This window comes from Pelobates fuscus, chromosome 9, assembly GCF_036172605.1.
Source record: "Pelobates fuscus isolate aPelFus1 chromosome 9, aPelFus1.pri, whole genome shotgun sequence".
Lineage (NCBI taxonomy): Eukaryota > Metazoa > Chordata > Amphibia > Anura > Pelobatidae > Pelobates > Pelobates fuscus.
Genome location: NC_086325.1, coordinates 47,706,216 through 47,728,384, shown reverse-complemented (window position 1 = coordinate 47,728,384; position 22,169 = coordinate 47,706,216). Strand labels below are relative to the sequence as shown.

General features: G+C 37.4%; 1 protein-coding gene across 2 annotated transcripts in view; it reads right to left on the bottom strand.

Moving 5' to 3' along the window:
* Positions 1-22,169, bottom strand: part of HTR2C (5-hydroxytryptamine receptor 2C) — a 629,177-nt gene that overhangs the window by 505,032 nt on the left and 101,976 nt on the right. The window contains exon 1 of one of the 2 annotated variants that reach the window (XM_063431916.1): positions 7,708-7,740. The exons of the other annotated variant lie outside the window; for it this stretch is intronic. The gene's annotated coding sequence lies outside the window, so the exon portion shown is untranslated. Of the gene's footprint in view, positions 1-7,707; positions 7,741-22,169 lie in introns of those variants that run through there. 2 annotated transcript variants of the gene reach the window in all.

Below are 22,169 nucleotides of genomic sequence, written 5' to 3'. Positions count from 1 at the left end.
AATCTATGCTAATGGAACAACCTGATTCCCCATCAGACTTTTCCATAATTTGCCATCCTTTAAGAAGTCTCCAAAATCTCACACCTTCTTAATAGCTTATGGACTACCCTGTACTTTTACCTTCCAGTTTTGCACCTTTTCCACCCTGTCACTTGGCTCATATATCCCACATTTCCTTTCTATTGAGTTTTATACAACACCTTCTCTAGATTGTAAGGTTGTTCAAACAGGGTCCTCATCAATCTATCGTTCCAGTGTTATAGGTTACCTAACTTGTTGTTGAATATCAATTAAATATAGTGCAAAGCATTGCATAATAAGTTATATACATTTCAATAATAATAATAATAGGTAAGGTGGGGTTCCCATGTTATTGGCAAACAGTACTGAAATCAGCAAAATGTGACCGTTTTCAATATTTTTAGAGTAATTTGTAACCGATATAGGTAAAGTATTAGCTATAAGTATGACCAATAATAAATGTATTGTAGATATGTAAAAGACTATTTTGATTACTCCAGGGGACAAACAATCTGAACTGTTACAGTATTTGTCTACAAGTGCTACTGATTAATTATTTATATACCGTAACTTTGAATCTTATAATCTTATATATAATTTGCTGAGACAGGTCAGAGTACCCAGGATGATCCCTGTCAACTGCCGAAAGTGCCCTTTAATGGAGACGTGATCATCAGAACTGGACCATGGGGGAAGAAGGTTGCCTTGTCTGATGAATCATGCTTTCTTTTAGATCAGATGGATGGATAAATGTGTTTGCGTCATTTACCCGGGGAAGAGATGGCAGCTGAATGCAAAATGGGAAGAAGACACTGTGGCAGAGGAAGTGTTATACTCTGGGCAATGTTCTGCTGGGAAACCTTGGATCCTGGCATTCATGTGGATGTTACTTTGCCACATACCACCTACCTAGAGATTGTCGCAGACAATGTACACGCCTTCATAACCATAGCAATGCTCTGACAGTCAGGGCTCAAAAGAGGGAAATGACACTGTAGAGGGTCTGATGACTCTGGGCTCTGGGTATAAGGGACTATACACCATGTCCTGTGATTAGTAAAGTGCCTAGGGATCCCTCTAATACATTGAATTTACAACCCGTTTGCACACTGAGTAGCACAGGGAGGAAATAGTGTGACTGCATCACATTTTGTCTGTGACAATGTATGTATTAAATAAGTTGTATTCTTTTGAATCATATTCCAAGTATATTTGTAGTGTTCCCCAAAAGCCGTTTCCTAACCTTCTTTCTTTTGTTGCCATCCCTCTAGATTCTGATTATCTAAATCAGTTATGCATATTCTCACTTCTGCATCAGGAACAATAGTGTTATCAGGGTCTGATTTCAGTCTTAACCGTTTCCCATTACATGACAATAGGCAATAAGCACACATACAGGCCGCCTCAAATCAGTCAACTTGAACTGAACCGAAACTACTCTTTTCAAAAATCTCTCCTTTAAAAAAAAATAATTGAAAATAAAAATCAGAGATGAGTTTAAACTGAATCTTTACCTCTTAGCGTTATTGTATCTTCATGAATGACATTATATCTATGTAGATTGGCAATCTAATAGCTTGGAAATATACAGATGGCATTTTATTGCACACATACGGGCATAAAAAAAAAGATGCATCTGTTTTCTCCTACAATCCACATCAGACTCTAAACTAGGTGTTTGAGGATGTATCTGCAAGCAAAAGAAAATATGTTGGCATACCTAGCACAGTGATTCATCCAGTGTATCATGTCGATCTTTGCGTGCCAAGAAAACAAAGACTAAACAGGTTATTCATTTAAGTAGGAATTCAAAGTGAATTCAAAGTGAATTTCAAACTTATGGACAAAAAAGCCAAACTAAAAACATTCCCTATGTTTCCATTTTGCCATGTTTCTACTTTGGCCTTAAATTTAAAATTCACTTTTAATTCTCACTTCAGTGAACACCCATCAAGTCAAGAACATCAGAAATTGAAACTTAAAGGGTTACTCCAATAACCTTTCAGCTAGTTTCTACAATTACTTTATAATGCCCTATTGGGCATTATTCAAATGCCCCAAACCTAATATAAACAAAACAAAAAAAATTATAATAAATAAGAATAAAGTTACCTGCAATCCAGCTCTGGCTGAAGCACCTTTGCTGTATTCTACACCTCCATCCAACTCCATCCAATCATAGAGCAGCATTTGATTGGACAGTTTCACTGGCTCCGGGAATTATATATTCACTGCTCAAAAAAATAAAGGGAACACTCTCCAACTCCAAGTCAATCACACTTCTGTGAAATCAAACTGTCCACTTAGGAAGCAACACTGAGTGACAATCAATTTCACATGCCGTTGTGTAAATGGGATAGACAACAGGTGGAAATTATAGGCAATTAGTAAGACACCCCTAATAAAGGAGTGGTTCTGCAGGTGGTGACCACAGACCACTTCTCAGTTCCTATGCTTCCTGGTTGATGTTTTGGTCACTTTTGAATGCTGGCGGTGCTTTCACTCTAGTGGAAGCATGAGACAGAGTCTACAACCTACACAAGTGGCTCAGGTAGTGCAGCTCATCCAGGATGCCACATCAATGCAAGCTGTGGCAAGAAGGTTTCCTTTGTCTGTCAGCGTAGTGTCCAGAGCATGTAGGCGTACCAGGAGACAGGCCAGTACATCAGGAGACGTGGAGGAGGCCGTAGGAGGGCAACAACCCAACAGCAGGACCACTACCTCCGCCTTTGTGCAAGGAGGAACAGGAGGAGCACTGCCAGAGCCCTGCAAAATGTCCTCCAGCAGGCCACAAATGTGCATGTGTCTGCTCAAATGGTCAGAAACAGACTCCATGAGGGTGGTATGAGGGCCCAGCGTCCACAGGTGGGGTTGTGCTTACAGCCCAACACCATGCAGGACATTTGGCATTTGCCAGAGAACACTAAGATTGGCAAATTCACCACTGGCACCCTGTGCTCTTCACAGATGAAAGCAGGTTCATAATGAGCACATGTGACAGACGTGACAGAGTCTGGAGACGCCGTGGAGAACGTTCTGCTGCCTGCAACATCCTCCAGCATGACTGGTTTGGCAGTGGGTCAGTAATGGTGTGGGGTGGCATTTCTTTGGGGGGCCGCACAGCCCTCCATGTGCTCGCCAGAGGTAGCCTGACTGCCATTAGATGAGATCCTCAGACCCCTTTTGAGACCATATGCTGGTGCGGTTGGCCCTGGGTTCCTCCTAATGCAAGACAATGCTAGACCTCATGTGGCTGGAGTGTGTCATCAGTTCCTGCAAGATGAAGGCATTGATGCTATGGACTGGCCCGCCCGTTCCCCAGACCTAAATCCAATTGAGCACATCTGGGACATCATGTCTGTCTCCATCCAACATCGTCACGTTGCACCACAGACTGTCCAGGAGTTGGCAGATGCTTTAGTCCAGGTCTGGGAGGAGATCCCTCAGGAGACCATCCGCCACCTCATCAGGAGCATGCACAGGCGTTGTAGAGAGGTCATACAGGCACGTGGAGGCCACACACACTACTGAGCCTCATTTTGACTTGTTTTAAGGGCATTACATCAAAGTTGGATCAGCCTGTAGTGTGTTTTAATCCACTTTAATTTTAAATGTGACTCCAAATCCAGTCCTCCATGGGTTGAAAAATTAGATTTTTGAATTTTTGTGTGATTTTGTTGTCAGCACATTCAACTATGTAAAGAACAAAGTATTTCAGAAGAATATTTAATTCATTCAGATCTAGATTTGTTATTTTTGTGTTCCCTTTATGGTTTTGAGCAGTATATATATATATTTTTTTTTTTTTTTTTAAAGGAACATAAAGTGTATAGAGAGATGGAGACGGCGGGGGTGGGCTTAAATGAAAGAACGGTGAGGGGTGATAATAAATGCTTTCCTTTGCAGGCACTGCTTGCCAGGGAGAATTTAATTATGCGCTCTGTACACTCTGATGACAGATTTGTTTTTTTGCAAAGAATTAATATTAGGCAATCCAGCTGCATAAGTTATTTTTGCTGGGGTTGCTACTAGTGCATATATCTCTGGATATCTCTGGATCAAGCAGATAGACTGCACGTACCGACTCTTACCACCATGACCACTTCTGGATGCAAAAGTGGTCATCATGTTTGGAGTAACCCTTTAACCTAGGCCAGGGATAGGCAACCTTTGGCTCTCCAGATGTTGTGGACTACATCCCCCATAATGCTCTTACACACATAATGCTGGCAAAGCATCATGGGAAGTGTAGTCCAAAACATCTGCAGAGCCGAAGGTTGCCTATCCCTGACCTAGGCAGTTTGACAATAGCCAAAGGATTCCTGATAAATCCGAATTTTAAACAGCACATGCACAGAAGTTGGCCTTTACATTTGAAATGAATTAGTATTTTAAATAAAAATCACAGTCACCTAAACCACTGAGTTTTGGAAATGGTTTTATACTTGCATGATTTTACACAAGCTCTAATATTGGAATATAACTCATTATTGCACCAGGCCTTTTCATTTAATCTATGAATATGTAAACATACATATCAATCTTGGTGCTGCTTCTAGCAATAACTAATTTGGCTAGGACACAAAATTATTTTCTATTGTTATTTCTGTTTTGTAACAAACAAAATATAAAGTAATGCAAATGCTTTCTTTATTGTATATACTGACATAGCATAGTAATAGTATCTTCTGGGCAAAATCAAACCATCATAATAAACAAAAATAAAAAAAGGTTCTTAGATGAGTTGCTGAACATGGTTTGATGTGTATACGTTGGCTAGTGATTCCAGATCTTCTGTAGCAGTTAATTAACCCCCCTTAAGGACCAGTGTTAGTCTATGCTGTCATAAAATCTTACAGGATGCAATGTCCACTCATTGAGCAACAGCAATGCTTTATGGAGCTTCTAATTCAAAATAAGCAGTCAATTTCATAAGGTCTTCAGAGACCAGATTGTGATTATAGCAAAGAATGTAACTGGTCCGTAAGGATTTACAATGTGCTGGAAAAAAACTGAAATCTTGAAGCCATCACAACAACACACACTTTGTATACTAGAATATTTATGATGGTCTGGCATGGAAAGAGATGGGTTCCCTTGCCTGATATTTTATGAACAACTTGAATTTATAAATTGCATAAACAAATCGATATAATTGGAAACTGATTTCATTATATTATTATTTAACTATTATAGTCATTATGTCATTGTGCTTTGGTATACTCTAAGTTAACATTAAATGCAAAACAACTAGCTAAATGCCAAAACAATCAATGGAACTAAATCTGTTAAACAAATGTCACTATAAATTTTATTGGCAACTCGGTACAGTAAAAATTATATCTGGATAACATTTAACATTATGATAGATTTACCATAAAATCGCTATAGATTTAATGCAAGTTAATGAAAAATAGAAATCATGGGGCGAGTAATAAAGATTAATTTAGTTAGGTCAAACTAATTATTTGTATTGTCAATATGATGTTTCATGTAGTACAGCAGATGCAGTAACTATAGTAACCTGATTTAGAACATATAGCAAATCTCATGGATGGAACATTGTGTGCAAAGGTTGAGTATGCAAAATTCTTCAGCGCATTTCCTTGTATTTCTTATTAAAAAAAAGTTGAAGATTGTAAGAAACTCTTTTCTAATATTATTGTGCTTAGGGAGTGTGCTGTGACTTAAAAATCATTTACTCAAATGAGAATAGTCAGGAATTCAAAATGTATTTAAAATATCAAGATGGGCAAACTGAAAATAGAATTGGCATGGAGAATTTTTGTAATTCATCTATTTTTGCCTAAAATTTTAAATTCACTTTGACCTCTCTTTCATTTCCTGAGAATTCGCCCTTTACTAAATAACACTGACTTTCCAACAAATGTGCCATTACTTAGAAAAAATAACAATAAGTTAATTCTTACTGTCCTACACTATAAAAAGCAACCATAACACACAATGCATAGTATTATTACAACGTTATTACAGTGAGCAAAATCCAGACATTTTAGATGTCAAAGTCATGAAAAACTAATTTTTAAAGTAAACGAACACTGCTCAAGAAATTACCCCTAACTTGTATGTCCATGAGGACATAAGTACCAATTCTAAATCCCAGGTAAAGTCTGCACCACATCTGCATGACTTAAAAAAAAAAAAACATTCAATATTTAATTATATTGTGTATATCTTGTGTTCAAGATGTAACATTGCATTGCACATATGTTGCATAAAATACTGGCAAAATATCTACTCATTCTTCCAGGGGAAATATTTTTTATATAAAAATTGGCCAGCTTAATAGCTATCTCATAGTAATGTTTAGAATATAATATTGTACATCTCACTTGCAAAGTAAACCCTAGGATCATGCTTTATAGAAATGTTGAAAGTGAAACGCATTGACTAACAGAAATTAATACACTTTTCAATTGTCAGTAAATCTACTGCCATTATCATACATATTAACCGGATGATCGACCCCTTAAAGGAACACCCCAAACACCATAACCCCTATAGTTCAATTTAGTGATTGTGGTGCCACGAGAGTCCAGACTTATCGATTAATTTGTCTCTAGACCAACGGGTATTTGATTCGTTCGATGCACCTAGAATGGATTTATAGACAAGGTTACTTCTTAATGTTGACTGGTTAAGAAGTCAGACAGTTCAGCAAAAAGTCACATCTGTGTTTCTAGGCATGTGATTATTGTGAAAACCTATGACAATGCACAAATGATAAAGTCAGCGTTATAAACCACTGAATTTATATCAATCTTCATGTCTCTGTTTGTCACTTGACAGTTTTATACAGGGAGGCAGAGAGGCCTGTTTCAAATTGAAAGTTTGTGTTTGGTTGTGTATGTGTGGGCTCACTAAATAAGAATTAGATATGTGCAATTAAAATTTCATGCCATTCGGACATTCAGATGCTTATGAATGTCCAAAGTGCCGAAGTCCCAAAGTGCCGAAGTGACGAAGTTTGGTAGTTCGGAAGTGAAGCTCTGAAGCACTGAAGTGATTCAGACTTCTGAAAAGTGACAAAAGAAGAGAGAGGCAGGGAAAATTACATGAAAGATGACAGGAATCTTGACCAATAAGCTAATTATTTTTGTGCAATGTAATGCTTGCTTGCCCAATCAGGTTTCACTATTACCTGCCCAATTAAATGAGCAATAGACATGTACAATTTGTTTAGTTCTGAATGTACATTCATACAAATTTCACACCATTTGGTACATTCAGATACTTACAAAAGTTCCGAAGTGTCGAAGTTCCAAAGTGACGACGTTCTGCAGTTACGAAATGCCGAACTAAACCGAATGTCATTGGTCCGAAAATCACAGGTGCACAAGAACACACAAAAATAGCAGAATTGCAGTGGTCCCTAAATCATAGCCATTATCCCATAACCCATATCATGAATCTTTAAAAGGTTAAAAGAGCCTCAGTTTGATTGCTAGAAAAATACAATAAAAATTAAGGATTCATTTGAGGGTGATCATCAGTTTTATGGGCATGCTGAAGTTAAGAAAGTCATTTTTGATAGACCAGCTGAACTAAAATCAAGCATTAGTGAATAGTAGACAGTTGAATTAAGGCATTGACAGCAGTAGAAACACATGAGAAATTAGAAGATGGTAATTACAAAGTTAATTAAGTAACTATACAAAAACTTACTGGTTATGTCTAACAGGAAGGCATGGACTCAGCAAAATATATAGAAATATCTTCTTCATGCAGGATATGAGCACAATGGTTCAGCTGACAGAAGAATCATCAAGTACACCTAGGTCGTTTTTCAACATTCCAAATATATTACTATCCTATAACAGAAAAACAATGTTCTTGTGAGTCTTGACAGTTGAAACATTGCTTTTCTTCTATGTGATCTTAAAAAATAAAGATTGCTAAAAAAACAAAAAACTACTGAAGTGTGCTGGACCACGTTTTTTCTATGAAATGTGACCAGTTGTGAACTACTACTGGTATAATCAGTATATGGAACCCTTTCTGTGCTGGAAAGTCATTATTTATTCTTCAGTTGATTGGCTGGACACCCACAGCCTAGAATGGAGTTACATCAGTTTGCAAGAAGAGGATGGCTCTTAGAGTGATTGTTGCTGGCTGCTCTCAGCCTACTACAGTGCCCATTGCTAGTATTAATTGGTATGGCTAAGGAAGAGTGTAGCTGTACCTTAGTCATACCTCCATTGGTGTATAGGCTATAGGCAGTCAAAGACCCTCATTCAGTCTTAAACTGCTCAAAAACATATTAATATTGAACCATCAACTACCTTACAATACAAAGAGCTCAGTAGCCCACAGAAATATCCATACAAGTAGAGCTGAGTAAAGTACAGAAAAAAAACATACAGAGCAGAACACAAAAATGGCTCCTACTTTATTCATTTGTAGTACTCAAACTGATGTCTAGAATATTGAACATCTATGTTAGTTATGGATATACAGTTCTACAAGGGATTAGGTGAACAATACATGAATAAAATGCGCTGCAACTTATATCAGGAAATGTATGGACAATATCAACTAATGTTTTCATTAAGCAGAATAAACACAGCATGATGATTTATGAATTATATTAAACCTAGAACCTTTAGGACAAAGTAGGTACTCACGAAAACTTGGTTGAAATGAAATGTGGTAAAACAACAAGTGATTTTGGGTACGATGTATTAAACCATACAAACACACATTAAAAAAATAACACAAACTAAAAAGACACTCACATTTGACGTTTCTGAATTTGCTGCAAAATCCCAGGCTGTGCATCTTCTGTTACAAGTTCTCCCCAAACCAGAATGTGATTCTGCATAATTAGGTTTCTATAGCACTGCTGAGATTGTCAAATACGTAACCGTTCAAAAGCACAGCAAGTGTTTCTGAGTTTGTTCCACAAGAAGATAACATTTAAACTACAACTTCCAAAAAAGTCAAGACATCATGTCTAACAGCATGTACAGCAAAAATGAAACTTTGCAGGAGGGGAACGAGATGAATTGTGGAGCACAACCCATCTAGAATAACTAACTGTAACCTAAAGAACACACTACATCAAACATGTTTTGGTGCCTGGTAGTTTCCCTTTAAAAATACCAGATTTTCCCAAAAATTTCTTAAGAAAAATAAAAAAATACAAGATATAAAACTGTCCAAATGTAGAAACCCGATAGTTTTCTTTTGCATATTTATTTTAATATAAAAGATAACTATTCTCTGACTTTTTTTTTTTTTTTTGCAATCCAAAAATTCAGTGTATCAAAAAATTTAGAAATGTATTTAAACCTACTTTATTTATAGAATTTTAATAAAAATTGTTTCCTAGTGACAAGTTTAATTTCCAATTTCTCCCTTTCCTGATTTTCAATGAGAACTCCCATTAGCCATGCTGTTTCCTTAACACATAAGCTTTCTTTAAGGTTTTATGTTCTTCTTCTACGTATAAAATGGTTATGCATTAGAATAAATGCAATTACCGTGCTCTTCTCTGTCTGATTTGTGATTCACTGTATTATTTGGGAGAAAGATTAATGCTAGTGTATATAATCTGCAATGATTTTCTTCCAGAGAGGCATAGTAATTTCGCGAGGCAGCTTTGTAAAAAAAAAAAAAAAGAGAGAAATCTTTTATTTGATTTACTTTACTGTAAGTAACATATGTGATCATTTACACACAACAACTCTTTTGTCCTTTATAGTATATATATATTTTTTTTTGCGGAATGAAAAACAAGGTCGCTTGTTTTGCCCAATAACACAAAGTGTTTCCAGTGACCTGCATAATGTGGCGAGTGATTTTATTGAAAGGGGTTAGGATAGAATTGTCACCTATAACAACTTTACATTAATCAATAGAGCATAAAAATCTCAATGTGTGAAAGATGCTATTAATAATGCATTTCTTCTTTCCTCCCTTGAGGATTATTATGGTACTGGTTGTAAAACCTGGCAATAAACTCTATTTCATGGCTAAATTAACTCCCATCAGCAAATACCTTCTCGCATTTATGTAAGGGGAAACTTCTCACCTCCATTAGAATTAGTACTCCTTGCAATAAATTCTGGCTGCTCTTTTATAACTGGTTTCAATGTGGCATTTTATTGTGTATAAGGCTTGTACTAAAAGCAATACTCTGATATGTCACTTCTAATGTTTAGCACACTATAAGCATACTATAATTCTTTTTAAGCCCTTAAGGACACAACTCTGGAATAAAAGGGAATCATGATGGAATATTTCCGTTATGTGTCTGTAAGGGGTTAACATTTGTCTGTTGATTGTTATTGGTGTATTAAGGCATAAAGCAAAGTACGTTCCAATATACCAAGAGCTGTAGTTGGCTACCTTTCATCCATAGCTGTGACAGCAATGCTATGGTACAGTTGTAACTTCTTGCAAACCAAGCAGTGGTGTCTAGACTAAAGAGGCATATGGGACAATGACCCTCTAGGTTTTGTTGCACTAAATAAGCAAATCTGTTTACATTTTAGGGAGTCGACAAATGACATGTGTGTTAGAAAAAAACATACTATGTCCTTATTTTATTGATGGTTGAAGATGCTGTTGAGAGGTTGAGCAATCAACCATACCCCATTTTTTTTACTACAGACCCATCAGACATGCTTATTCTCATTTAACATGATTTCTTAGCTCCGGTATGCCCTGATAGACAGGCCTGAGTATTGACATTGCTTCTATGGCTTTTATTAGCTAAAATGATCAAGAGGTGGAGCCTTATAAGTCGACTTTTTGTGTATAATACAGGTTACATAGAAACTGTTACAAAGATACATATCAAAACAATTAGCATATACAGTTTTAGACTTATGAAAAACCATATCCTTTTTGGTGACATGTCTGATGCCTATACTGCAATGTGTTATAATGGTGCTTTTGTCTGGCCACCTTATTCCTAAGGTGCATGCTTATAATTATCGGGTATTGGATGATAAACAATGCTCCACCATCTTTAAACTTCATTAGCCATAACTGACTTAAAGTACTCTGAGGTGGTACTCAGTGGCTGCAGAGGGTAGTCATTAAGGGACCACTATAGTGCCAGGAAAAAAAAACTAGTTTTCCTGGCACTATAGAGTCTTTGCCCCCCCCCCCCCCCCACCCTCAGGATCCCACTCTCGCCAGGCTGAAGGGCTAGGAAGGGTTTAAACTCTTACCTTTCTCCAGCGCTGGGCTCCCTCGGCGCTGGGGAATGCTCCTCCCTCTTCCGAAGTCAGCGCTGAATGTGCATGTGCGGCAAGAGCCGCGCGCGCATTCAATCAGTCCATAGGAAAGCATTTCTCAATGCTTTCCTATGGATGTCCAGCATCTTCTCACTGTGATTTTCACAGTGAGAAGCGCGGAAGCACCTCTAGCGGCTGTCAATGAAACTGCTATGTTTACAACTGTTTACAACTGCAGGGTTAACCCTAGATGGACCTGGCATCCAGACCACTTCATTGCGCTGAAGTGGTCTGGGTTCCTAAAGTGGTCCTTTCATCCGCGATTCCTGATTAAATGTGGTGCTTAATTTCCTTGCATCATATCAGGTATCCTATCAGCCGTACTATTAGTGAGCAAACATCACTCCTCTGGAGGAGAAGCAGGAGGTGGGAGCATCCCATGGGATTGAGTGGTTTATGGGAAGGGCAGAGGATATGAGCATGATGATCAATCACCAAAATTCCAAAACTACACTGATGTAGGAACAGTGTGTTATTACAAAAAAACATTTGCCAGATTTAAGTCATATAATAGATGTATTGGCAGATGGTCTCGAGAGCATATATACACTAACATTAAACTCACTGTCATGTTCAATAATATATAAATCACATAGTATTGATTTGAATTCATATAATAGAGTCTTTAAATTCCTATTATTATAGCTATAGATAAGCAGAAAAGCGTACACATCGTCTTGCAATGGATTTATAAGCCGATTAGGAAAACGTACAAAAATGAAAGAAGCTTCAATTGTGAATACCTTTATTGTGTATTGTCCATTGGTAAATATATATCTTCCAAGCTTATGAGGAAAGCACAGTAAGAGAAATAAGGCAAGCCTATAAGGATTTTTTTGCAATGGATTTAGTTTATGATATGAGAATTATACTAAACTCAGTAAGCAGGAAATCAAGAATCTATTGGAATGTAATGTTATAATTTTTCTATAGATTAATGTTTAGTTCCTATTGACCTCAGTCTATATAATTACCGTATCTGTTCAAGTGTTCTTATAAACATATAACCTAGTCAACCACACCCCAACAGTCAGTCTTAAGGTCCACCACCTTATAGAGGCAGTATAACCTGGAATGTATGGTAAATTCTCTGGTCAAATTAGAACTCCAAGACCCCAATCATCCACTGCCAATATGTTAGTACACACCATATGGTTGACATAATAAAGACTTCATTAACTATTAGCTCCACCGAGAAGAGTTTCCTGCATCTTCATATGGGGTTATGCAGTCAAGCTGAGCCCTATTGAAAATACTGAAATATGACTGTGTGACTAAGTGACCAGTTTATACTAAATAACATTTAACTTAATAAAAATCATACAAAATAAAAATGCCCATTCCTCAAATCATCTATTGGAAGTGCATTCAGTGAAATGTGTTTAATGCCTCTCCTATAAATGGGGAGAGGTAACGTATTATGAGATACGGGGTAACAGAGTGAGCCTACGCTTATATTTAAAAGGGAACCTTGACCTCTCAGGGCAAACATTTCAACTGAAGAGGAGAAAGACAGAGTTTATACCAATGGTTTAAGATGGAGTGATCCAGTTGCATGTGGATTTCTAAATATCATTTTATTTTTTACACCTCACAAATATTTGTTTTGCTTAACGTAGGGATTAGTAAACATAATATAAAAAAAAACTGAGGAAGTGACAGGTCACCTTTAACTGGAATACACCAAGAAAGAATTACCGTATATACTCGAGTATAAGACGAGTTTTTCAGCACATTTTTTGTGCTGAAAAACCCCAACTCGTCTTATACTCGAGTCAATTGTCTGTATTATGGCAATTTACATTGCCATAATACAGACAAGGACCGGGGGCTGGCAGGAAGCTGACCTGGGAGCTGCACGGACCAGAGGAGAGAGAAGGGAGCTGACAGGAGCTGCTGTGAAGGTAAGTAACAGCTCTCTGCCAGCCCCCCTCGTACAGCCCATCCACTGGACCACCAAGGAGTGAGAGCCCCCCTCCCTGGCCAGCTAACAAGCAGGGAGGGGGGGACGAAAAAAAATAAAAATCACACTGCACTCATACACACACTGCATTCATACACACTGCACTCATACACACACTGCACTCATACACACACTGCATACATGCACACTGCATACACACACTGCATTCATACACACTGCACTCATACACACACTGCACTCATACACACACTGCACTCATACACACACTGCACTCATACACACACTGCATTCATACACACTGCACTCATACACACACTGCACTCATACACACACTGCACACACACACACTGCATACACACAAACTGCACTCATACACACTGCACTCATACACACACTGCACTCATACACACGCTGCACTCATACACACACTGCATACACACATACTGCATACACACACACTGCATTCATACACACACTGCACTAATACACACACTGCATACACACGCACTGCATACACACACCCTGCATTCATACGCACACTGCATTCATAAACACACTGCATACACACACACACACACTGCATTCATACACACACTGCATTCATACACACACTGCACTCATACACACACTGCACTCATACTATACACACTGCATTTATACACACACACTGCACTCATACACACACTGCATTCATACACACTGCACTCATACACACACTGCACTCATACACACACTGTAAATACATATTCAATTCATATAATTTTTTTAGGATCTAGTTTTAGTAGCTGCTGCATTTCCCACCCTAGTCTTATACTCGAGTCAATATGTTTTCCCAGTTTTTGGGGTAAAACTAGGGGCCTCGGCTTACATTCGGGTCGGCTTATACTCGAGTATATACAGTACTTATAATTTTTATATTACATAAGTTATTTTAATTTTATGATGTATAATGTTAAGATTTAAAGATTGTTTTTAAAAAAAAAAAAAAAACAATGGCTAAACACTTATCCTTTCCACCAGATCAATGTGTTGGGCATTGATGTGGAATATGCTGCTTAACGTACTCAACAGTGTCAAAAAATAATGGTCAGTTGAATTTTAATGTGAGGAAGTGACATAAAATTATGGTGTATTGATCCAAAGCGATAGGCTATGCGCAGTTATTATGTTGCAGAGCATTGGACTTTACTTTTTAAAGGAGAGACTCAATGAGGCTGGACATGGTGGATTGAATCATTACTCAATGCTCACTGCAGTAAACATAGGGTCGAGCTGTAATAACCTATATTTGACCTTCAGAAATCATAGAATAATATTTGGTTCTGAGAAAACTGAAGGATTAAAATACAAAGCAGTGGGCACGAGAAGGTGATTTCATATCTGGGTTAAATTAGATCATAGAAAATTGGTATACAAAGTAAATATTATTGTTTAATCTCATGCACAGCTGAGCGCATGTTCATTGCCATTCTGATATTAAATAAAGAATTTCAGTTTTGGCAAAATAATCCGAATCAATGTCTTTATAAATGCAGGAGCTCTCGTGCAAATTAATCTCAGCTAAGTGATTAATCTGTCATAGCTCTTATCGTTTTAATTATTTCAGAACAGTTCACAGATTTACGGTATTTTCAGACTACCATGTTAGGAATGAATAATATATTGCAAACCTTTTGGTTGTTGTCTTATGTTAGCAAAAACCAATGACAATTATTTTCTTAATGGCATATCTGTAGACCATTTTATTATTAATGTGGAAGATTAATTGATTCATATAAATGTAAATGGTTAGGTTTACATGCTTGATTTAAATCAGTGTACTTACATTTATCTTACGTTGCTGTTAGTATAAATTAAGTTATCTATAATTAAGAACATTTTGACAAAATGTAAACTTTTTATGCTCCTTAACTCACATAGATCTTAAATTACAGAATCTTCCTAGTGATATTGTCTGCATTTATACTTTCATCACCTTTTAGCTGGGAATCTATGTGTGCAGCTTAGAAAGATATTTTTTTTTTTTAAATTGGTGAATGAAATGATACAATGCAATTCTAATTTTATCCAATCCCCCTTCATGTGAGTACATTAGTGGTCAAATGTCAAATGTGCAGTGGATGTTGGTGAGAGATAATGATTCAATTCCCCAATGGATTTGCGCAGAGTTTGTTAACCTTCTAATGCAAATACATATAGAAGGGAATGGACTAGAGCAGGGGTAGGCAAACTTTTAGGGGTACTGTGCAAAAAAAGATCTTGAAGTCCCATGGGGTGCCGGTCTTCTTTTTTTTTTTTGAGGTGTATATGTTGAAATATTCTGCTTGTGTCATTTATGAGTGCTGTAGTTGACTTGTAGAGTTGTATTTGTGCAATGTGGGCTTCTAGATTGTATATGTCCATGAGTAGTTTGTGTGTGTGTGTGTGTGTGTGCATGACATCACAATGTGTGTTTGGTGGTGTGTGTATGTGTGGGGCTTGTGGGGTTGTGTGCATGTATTTGGATTGTCAGTGATGGCGTGTTTGTTTGGACTGTGTGTGTGTTTGTATGTGGGCTGTTTGAATTATGTGTATGAAGGGGAGGCTTATTTTGCAGTTCTGTAGGTATCTAGCAGTGTGGGTGGCTTCCATAGGATCCAGTGAGGAACTGGGCTGACCAGATACAGGTCAAGAACATGAGCTGCGATAGCTGCTGTGGGCTGCTCTACTCCAGGGTGAATTCCAGCTCTGTGCTTGGAGAAAGTGATATGAGATCACTACCTCTAAGTGCTACAGTGCACAAATTGTGAATTGAGGATCGCCACCTTTTTGCACTAGCAAATATCTGAAAGGCCATAGCCTGTTTGGGTCTAGCAATCTTGAGTGCCGTGCAAAGGTACCTCGAGTGCAATGGTTGCCTACCCCTAGACTAAATTACAAATGTGAATTTAATGAAATTAAAATTGTTGTTGGAACTCTCATTTATGGATAATAAATAATGGATATAAATAAGGAATGGTACAATATAAGCCTGTAAGGCTAAAGACGTTACAGTGCAATTATAAAATGAGTGGAAATAGCTGCCATCTGTATGGCTATTAACACCTTCACTGCCAAAACGTAACATAACAAAACTTCTACTTTGAAGCGATTCCCAGAGCTTATGCTTATATAAATTTGAAGGGGATTCATTATCTGGAGCTATGTACATTCCTCCATTTCAGGAACATATCCAAGCGGAGAATGTGTAACATGTAAACACATGAAAAAAGATTTCAAAAGCATTACCTTCTGTAACAACAATTAAACTGTAGAGGTTCAAGACCCTTTTTAATAGTAAGCAGGTTGCGTATCTTCTTATATGTCAATGTGGTCATAAGTACTTGGGCATGGCTATCCACCCCTTTAACCCCTTAAGGACACGACATGTGTGACATGTCATGAATCCCTTTTATTCCAGAAGTTTGGTCCTTAAGGGGTCAAAGACAGAATTAGAGAACATGTCAGATCAGTGATTAATAAAAAGGACATTCTAGTATCAAGGTATGTCTGGACTCAGCATGGAAGCTCCACTGCGGGGTTAAATTTATCTGACATTGAGCACGTGAAATTAAACCTCATGGAAGGTGATCTGGATCACCTGTTGAAGAAAAAGGAGTGTTTAGATTCACAATTATTCTGGTTTACTTTTGTGTCAGATTATTTTCTTTGTTTAAGGAAAGATTTTAACTATAAGTAGGAGTTTGTATACCATAACATTTGCAAGCTAATTTGCACTTTTGTAATTACTAGCAGTAAATCATCTGTCTAAGGGGCTTCTCTTTGATACATTTGTAGCTATATTGATATACGTGTCTTGGGCAATAAATGGCTATTTAAATAGCATGAGACTTCTAATTTACAATGATCATCTGTTGCTGTCTTCTACTCTTATTTATCCATAGGATACAATCAAGTATAGAGGGACTTCTCTAGTTGTATTAGGCTTTGAATATATTTATTTACTTACTGAAGCTGATCCACATGGGTAATACCTAGTCCCTACTTTATATATTGCTGCTATGAGGTTCTATGGTCCACAGTTATTCCCCCTTTTTAAAACGTAGAGTTTATATCACTTTGCCCATTATCATAACACTTACACTTGTGTTTTTCCATATTTAAAAATGTTTTTTTATTATATTGTTTAAGTAGTTAAAGTCATAATAAAGGTTGAACCATATTTACGTGTTCCATTTTCTTCGGAGGCTCTCTTTTACTGGTTGCCCCTAGGGGGTGCTTTGTAGTTTTAAGTGTTTTGTTTAATCTATAAGGGTTATTCCCCAGAAAGAGTCACCTGGATAGGTAAATTAGTTCTTTATTGGGCCTATTTTTGCTATGTAGTAAAGCACATTTACAATTGGAGTGAAGGCCAGAATTATGGCGAGGGAGTAAAGGAATAACTTGGCATTCATGTATGTGGGCAAGGGGCAAGGCTGGATTAACAATAAGGTAACCCTAGGCAGCCACCTAGGGCCTATGGGTAAGACAGATACCCCTAAACTATACATTTACTTGGCCCTATTAGCTATCCATATGTGAAGAATGAGTGGGGAGGTGGGGAGCAAATGGTTACTTGCCTACGGCCCCATGGGATCTTAATTCTACTCGGGGAAGGGTTAACTAGGACTTATAAAAAATGAACTGGTATTCCTTGGTCTTTTATTTAGGGTGGCCTATATCTAGCATCAGAAAGTAAGGGGTAATATGACCCCAACCACAATAGTATAGGGATTTATAGGGTAAATCACAGTGCAACCCCTTGTGCTTAGTAACACTTTGCTCTTCTTTGAGTATATAGGATTCTCAAGTGTCCTATACAATTTTTGTTTTGTTATTTTTATTATTTAATATGCAGTATGGGTTCCATAAGCAACATGATCTTGTTTTATAATTCAAATGTAATAGATTCAAAACACTTTACAAAATGTAACAGTTAATCCACTATTTCAAGAATATTATATAATAAATTGTGCAGAGAGCATTTTAGAGACTTTGTTTCACCAAGCAGACTTTTGCCTACACACAGTCCTGATCTTGGAACATTTTGTAATTGTGTGGATTATATTAGTATCTATTACTTTGCACATGATACTTGATACACTTTAAAAATATTTCTCTCATTCCTGTATCCTCCCTCCTCTTTGTTATCACACATGTACAATTTCTACTTATGTCAATATACTGTGTAGAAAATCATTAATTAAATGTATAGCAGACGGACACCTGTGACATCTACTTCCATTCCAATGTGTGAATACCATTTACCTGCGGTATATGTATACCATGCATTAACCTTGAGTCAACCCAAAATCATATACCGCAGGTAAATGGTATTCACACATTGGAATATAGTAGATGTCACAGGTGTCCCTTTGCTTCTCCATCCATCACCATGTAATTTATATCATGAATTTACAAAATAAAACTATCATCAAATTTGCACAGATCAAGACGTTTCTTATTTGTGGGAGCCAGTGATTACTTTCAATTACCCATTAACTGGTAAACTATTTCCTTTTCTATTACCCTAATATTCTGCTCCAGCCACTTTCTCATACTTTCACATACTGTAGATACAACACTCTTTATACATATGTACCTTAGTCTGCTCATTTTGTTCTTAATTTAAAAAAGAAATAAGTTGTGCACATTGTAGAGATAGTAAAGTAAATTCAATATTTCTGTGACTCATAAATAAAGCACTGCAGAATGCTCCCAAAAAGAAGATATGGTTTATTCATTTGCAAGTAATATACTTTAATTCAGGTGCAAAACACTGATAATTTAACCATAAAGAAGAAAATTATGCTATGAGATTGGATATATATTACAAGATTCGAATATTTTAATTGCTAACAAAGTACTCACTGTACATGGAATACATTATCCTTACTGTTGGAGACGTAAAACCTTTCCTTGCAAGTTAAAGAAATTGCGTTACATGTAATAATTATGCTGCAATCTATATATCGAGCAAAATTCTCCCTCAGGCCATATAATAGGAATAAATAGTTCCTAATGACTGCTGTAGTTAAAGGTTTAAATCTATATATTTCCTTAATTGCTCCCATCAGCAAACTTTTAGAAAAAGCAATAACCTTACTTAACCAGTAGAATGGGTGTGACTACTTTTTTATTTTAACTTTTTTTGAACCCTGTCCACGTTTAAGACAAGGTTCTTGTTTTCCTCTAGAATATGGATTATCAACCCATACTAGTGTGCACAAACTTACACAATTGTGAAACACCTAAATCTTGGACAATATGTGTGCCTTGAAGATGGAGTTGGAAAATAATGCTCTGGTCCAGGGGTAGACAACCTTTGGCACACTAGATGTTGTGGACTACATCTACACTGATCCTTTGCCAGCATTATGGCTGTAAGAGAGCATTATGTGACATGTAGTCCACAACATCTGGAGTCAGCGGCGTACATACCACAGTCGCAGGGGTCGCAGCTGTGACCGGGACCGTCATTCCAGGGGGCCCAGCCGCCCTGCGGACCCCTGCAACTGGGTGCCCGCCACCATGTGTTGTGGCCCCGACCGCGCGGTATAATTTCCAAGGCCGCAGGTAAACGGGCCCATCGGGTGGCCCATGCTGTTAGGGCCACCCGATGGAAATGAATATCATTATCAGAGTGGGCCCGGTAACAGCGCGACTGGGCCCACTCTGATGATGTCAGATACATTTCCATCGGGTGGCCCTAACAGCATGGGCAGGAAGTGACGGCCGTGGTCACTCCTCCCAGCAACCACCAGGAGCCGCGTGGGAGGAAGGAGAGGGAGTCAGAGTAGGAACTCTGACTCCCATCAACCTGAGCCACTGGACCTCAGGGAAGTCACCCTCCTGCACCTAAAAGGTAAGTAATAGGAGGGTGACTAAAATATTTTGCATGTGTGTGTGTCTCTGTGTGTCTATGTATGTGTTTGTGTGTATCTCTGTGTGTGTGTGTGTGCATGTATGTGTGTGTGTCTATGTATGTGTCTGTATGTATCTGTGTGTGTGTCTCTGTGTCTGTATGTATCTGTGTGTGTCTCTGTGTATGTGTGTGTGTCTCTGTTTCAGTATGTGTGTCTATGTGTGTCTCTGTATGCTATCTCAATCATGACCAATTATGAACAAAAAGGGTCAAGCATCTATCCACTTAAATTGTTTTATAGTTTTCAGGTTTGGTCATTAGTTGGCTGGTGAGATAGCTCAGTTGGCTAATGCATCATCAATAGAATCTTTTCAAACCTTGGGGGTTGCAGGTTTACTTAGCCCTTCTGCGGTAGAAAAAATGAGTACCATTAAATTGAGTAAGAGTAATACCCACAGGATGTAGAGTAATCTGAGTGTACCTGAGTGTAATCTGAGTGTACCTTTCTTGGTTAAATACTTTGTTATTATGAGTTAAAACTGCATTGTGAACGTTACATGTTGCATCTTCCATATTAAAAAATAAACTTGTTTCTATGAATTTAGTTGTTGAATTTGGTTTGGGTGAACCCCATTCCACCTTTGGAAAAAGTTAGATAAGGCATTAATGAAAGCATAATTTAAAGTAGCAAGAGCAGCTGAAATAATTTCAAGCAATCTGTATACTATAACACAAAAATATAATTCAGCGCGGGCGCAAGATGATAATAGTCCACAAGCAGCTCAAACACCAATACGGAGTCTCGCTTTCCAATCAGAAAACTGGATAAAAACAGGGGGTAGGTGCAACACTTAAGTAATCCTTGTGGAGAGAACCAGAAAAGAAATAATAGTGTAGTATTTTAAAACTGTAATGGTGATAAGTAAGGTAAAAGATGTGCTCTCACACTTTTCTGGAGCTTCAATACAGCTCCAGTGTATGCGCCTGGGCAGAATAATCCCCGCCTATGGATCAAGTGCAAAGGTAATTCTTCGAATTATAGGTGTAGTAGGGGGTATCCTCATAAAAAATAAACACATAAAAAACTTATATGGTGAAGTATGTAGAGCTATGGAGCAAGGGTAGGTAAAAACTATAAAATGTACACTCACGTGTAATGGAGCCATAAAACCTGGCTCCTCTGATAGTGCTTGAAGTGGTATGATCCCCACTCAAGGATACAGGTGTAAATATAAATTCTTACGGCCATGTATATGTGATCAAAAAACAGAACCACAATAGTGTACACCGTAAAAAGGAGTGTAAAAAGAAATAAATAAGTTAAACTTACTCACATGCTCAAGTGCAAATTCTTTGCTTGGGTGGTATGATCCTCAACAGCAACAAAGTCAGGTCCAATTAAAAAAGTACTTTAATATTAAAAAATAATAAAAGTAATACAGTATATAATAAGATAAAATAATGATAAAAAAGTTGTAAACAATACACTTAACGAGTTTCTCCTTGGATAGGCTTTATCAAAAGTGTTTTCCACTTTTTATAAAGCCTATCCAAGGAGAAACATGTTAAATGTACATGTACTCAAATGATAAATATTATGCTTCTGAAGTTCTTCCCAATGTACTGGGAATATCTGCCTATTGAAATTAATTGATCTTTGTTTTTGATGCTCTTTGCTCCAAATTTCAGTCTGGGAGGTCAAATTCGGGGAAAGTACATGTTGATTGATCTCTTAGTAGTCTTACCAGTCTATCACCATTGCCCAGCAGCCATTTCTTTTATTCTTCTGAAGTATCTATGAATTTGTTTAAACAATTAACTATTCATTTGAACAAAATAGACCAAAAACTTTATTTGCATTTTGTTCTTAAATTTATTTCTACATTTGTTGTTCTTTGGCAGATTGTACCATATCTAATCTGAATGATTGTATTTGATTACATTCACAGTTTTTGACAACAGTGTTTCTTTGTTCTCTTGCTCATGAGCCTCTGCACTACCAGACTGGCTTTGCGAAGGATTATCATGCAGAGCCTCTCGGCTGTTTTTTACTACAGGTAAAGTTTTATATTTT